The sequence below is a fragment of the Phaethon lepturus genome, unplaced genomic scaffold, assembly GCF_000687285.1.
Source record: "Phaethon lepturus isolate BGI_N335 unplaced genomic scaffold, ASM68728v1 scaffold19062, whole genome shotgun sequence".
NCBI classification, from domain to species: Eukaryota; Metazoa; Chordata; class Aves; order Phaethontiformes; family Phaethontidae; genus Phaethon; species Phaethon lepturus.
Genome location: NW_010525808.1, coordinates 5,611 through 9,483, shown reverse-complemented (window position 1 = coordinate 9,483; position 3,873 = coordinate 5,611). Strand labels below are relative to the sequence as shown.

The following is a 3,873-nucleotide window of genomic DNA, read 5'->3' as shown; positions in this document are numbered from 1 at the left end:
GTCTCTTCTCCCAAGTATCTAGTGATAGAACGAGAGCAAAAGGCCTCAAATTGCGCCAGGGGAGGTTTAGACTGGATATTAGGAAAAAATTTCTTTACTGAGAGAGTGGTCAAGCATTGGAACAGGCTGCCCAGGGAGGTGGTAGAGTCACCATCACTGGAAGTATTCAAAAAATGTGTGGATATGGTTTAGGGGGCATGGTCGCGTTGGGTTAACAGTCAGACTTGATGATCTTGAAGGTCCTTTCCAACCTTAGTGATTCTGTGATTCTGTGATTCTGTGATTATGTATGTGCTTCATCTATCATACCCAGGGCCTTGTACCTATTCTGTAAAAGCCAGTTGGGAGGGTAAGGAGGGGTTTCTCTTACAGCTCCATGCAGTAAGCTGCTTCTACCCCTCCCTTGTGCCTTCCTCCTGGCACAAAACAAATCCTGGACCTGCCCCTGGAGTGGCCATGCCGGGTTGACTTGTGTGCATCAGAAGTAGGAAAGCACAGCTCCAACTGTGGTAAAGTTGAGTAGAAGGGACTTCTGCTTTAATGTTTTCTCCAAAGAACAGTGTCTTGTTTCTCTGTCTCATTTGTTTGTATTGTGTGTCTTATCTGTGAAGATAGGGGAAAATAGGAAGGAAAATAAGAAAATTTCTCTGGGGAAACAGGAGGGAAATAAGTGTGACTCTGATTTTAAGATTCTTGATGCCATGCAACAAGTTTGCATGAATTATGTTTTCTGTCACAACAGTTCTTATTTGCAGGCTTTAACAGCTCTTCTCTACAGGGTCATACTTTGTCCTGTCTAGAGCATTGTGCTGCACATGCAGGTTCAAGTCTTGTCATAGATACGGCAAGGAGAAGGGAGGGGATGAAGAAAGCCTGTCCTGTATTTTTAGTGCATTTGAACACCAAATCCACTTTTTTTTTACTATTTCTTCTTCCTTTTCTCTCCTATACATCCATTATAGTGGGATGAGGTAAGTGTCCTGGATGACAAGAAGCGCCTGATCCGAACCTTTGAAGTCTGTAATGTGGCTGAACCAGGTCAGAATAACTGGTTGCGTACTAACTTCATAGAGCGACGCGGAGCCCATCGAGTCCATGTCCGTCTCCGTTTCTCAGTGAGAGACTGTGCCAGCATGCGCACTGTGGCCTCTTCTTGCAAAGAGACTTTTACACTCTATTATCACCAGTCAGAGGCTGACATAGCCTCTCAGGAACTGCCAGAGTGGCATGAGGGCCCCTGGACTAAAGTGGATACTATTGCAGCTGATGAAAGCTTTTCCCAGGTGGACAGCACTGGGAAGGTGGTAAAGATGAATGTTAAAGTACGTAGCTTTGGGCCACTCACAAAGCATGGCTTCTACTTGGCCTTCCAGGACTCAGGAGCCTGCATGTCCCTGGTGGCAGTCCAAGTCTTTTTCTACAAGTGCCCAGCTGTGGTGAAAGGATTTGCCTCCTTCCCTGAAACTTTTGCTGGAGGGGAGAGGACCTCACTGGTGGAGTCACCAGGGACATGTGTACCAAATGCTGAAGAGACAGGCATGACTGGATCTTCAGGTGTTCGGTTGCACTGCAATGGAGAAGGGGAGTGGATGGTGGCCATTGGACGATGCACCTGCCAGGCTGGTTACCAGCCTGTTGATCATGAACAAGCCTGCCAAGGTGAGAGATCCTTTTTCCCCACCCCCTAGGCAGCCACTTCTTTGTTGGTTCTCTGTATTAGCAGTATTTGGCATTTGCCAGAAGTTCACAGAGCTAGAAGATTAAATAATTTCTCACAGAGAACACTTACTAGCAGCCTCTTCTTTCACTTTTAGTGCCTCAGACTGGAGTTGGAGAGACCAATTCTTGGTGCTAAGAACATGGTTGGAAACTCCATTCAGACCTTAGTTCAGGCTGCCACCAGAGACAGCCTGTTAGACTACATGTACAGAATAAGCAGGAGTTGATAACGAGCTAGCTCTAACATAGTTCCACTTCTTTACCAAGAGGCAACGGTGTTAGAGGAGAGATGCTGCATGGAGCAAAGCTGAGCCCAGAGCTAATACACTCTACCATCCTAACTAGTTTGGGCCCTTTTGCTAGTGCTGGTGGAACTAGTGATAAAAAAAAGAAAGGGGAAATGGCAGCAGCCTCGTCATGGGACAGGGAACAATCAGCAGGGATCTATGAGTCTGGCTCAGTAATAAAAAACAGTCATAATGGTATTATCATTACCTCTAATGTGCTCTCTGCCCTAGGGCCCATGGTATTTTCTGTGAAATGCTTGTAGGAGGAAATAGAATAAATTACATATCACCCAGTAATAGTATTGGGCCAAAATCTGACCAAGCCTGAACACCCAGTCTAACATCATGACTGTCTTCCTATCTCAAGCTTAAGACAGTCCACTAAACCAAACTGCATATGTTGGTTATATAATTTTGAGTATAATGTTCTTCTGGTGCTTCCTTGGTTTTAATATGAATTTACTCAAGATGTCTCAGCAATGTAAAATGTTTCTGCACCACACTTAGTACTCTAAACATCCAAAGTCAACCAAATTATGAACCTTAATGTTAGAAGGTATTTTTTCTCCTCATGTTTCTCATAAACTCCTCTGGCTTGATCACTTTTCCTAATCTCTTCTCCTGCTAACAATATGTTGCTGTCCTGTCTGAGTGGAGCCACATTCAGCTAGCTTAGTCCCCTTGTTTGGTGGTTCTTCGCATGGAGTTCTTTCCAGGACTTCTCTACTGTATGTTCTCCATTCTTCCTAAGAACAGAAGTACACTGTGATACAGAGTTGCTACAGTGTTCTATATGAAATACAGAACAAAAGCAATAGCCCAAGGGCAGATTTCTACTAATGATACTGCAGAGAGCTCTTCATAAGACTGAAGAATGAACTAAGTATAGGAAGGAGAAGCAAGTTTCCTTCTTACGCTTTAGTAGAAGAGTGTGTGGGCATGATCTTCTCCCTCACCATATGGAAGCCTGTGGGGTCCTTCCTGGACCAGCTGTTACCTCTTTATTTAGAACAAAGAACCAGTCTGAGGATATAGATAAGGAGATAAAAAAGCCCTTTTTTTTCCTGCCTGCTACTGTGAGTTAAGATACTTTCTTTCATTAGTTTCACAAGACTCCCTGCTGTTTCTTACTATATGGCAAATTTCTCCAGCTAAATAGAAGAGTGAAATAATATCCTTTAGTAAGCCTTCTAGGTGATGAGGGATGTGGTGTGTGTGGGCTTCACTTTTGACTTTATCCAAGCAAACTTTTTCTCACGCTGAACAGTCAGAAAGGATAGTGGAAGTTTACAGAGGAAAAACGAAGGTTGGGACCTTAGCTCCTTTTCTTTCTGTAGATGTATACACACAGGATGCCTTTCTTTGCAAGGTTTCCTGCAACTCTTAAGTGTTTTTCCACATAGAAGGCCAGAAATTGGAAGTTCTGGGTGACTAGGCCATCCTAGGCTACTGGTTCCCAAAATTCTGGACTGACTGTCTGTTCTCCCACATCTTCTGTCAGATCAACAGGTTCACTACTAAAAACAGTTGTTCCCGGATTCCATCCCCACAAACCATTTTACCATATAATGTGTTTCTTGGGATTCACTGTCCACTGCTTATCACTGCCTTTTAGCTAAAAGTCACATGGGATTTAAGTTACCAGATGCTTTTGAAAATAATACTTAGAATTCATGAATGAGACTCTTCAAAAAATATTTTAAAAATGAAGACAAAAAAGAGGAGAGAAATGACTACTTGATAAAGTGCTAAGCTGACTTCCAAATGAAGAAGGTGAGGTCTCAGCTTGAAAAATCACTGAAATAGAACTATCAATTGAATAACACAGAGATTATCTATTTTTTCTTTTCAAGTCCAAATACAAACT

At 43.0% G+C, this 3,873-nt stretch overlaps 1 pseudogene; it reads left to right on the top strand.

The window, feature by feature from the left end:
• The first annotated feature begins 962 nt into the window (after window positions 1-962).
• Window positions 963-1,659, top strand: LOC104617528 (annotated as a pseudogene).
• Window positions 1,660-3,873: the final 2,214 nt, after the last annotated feature.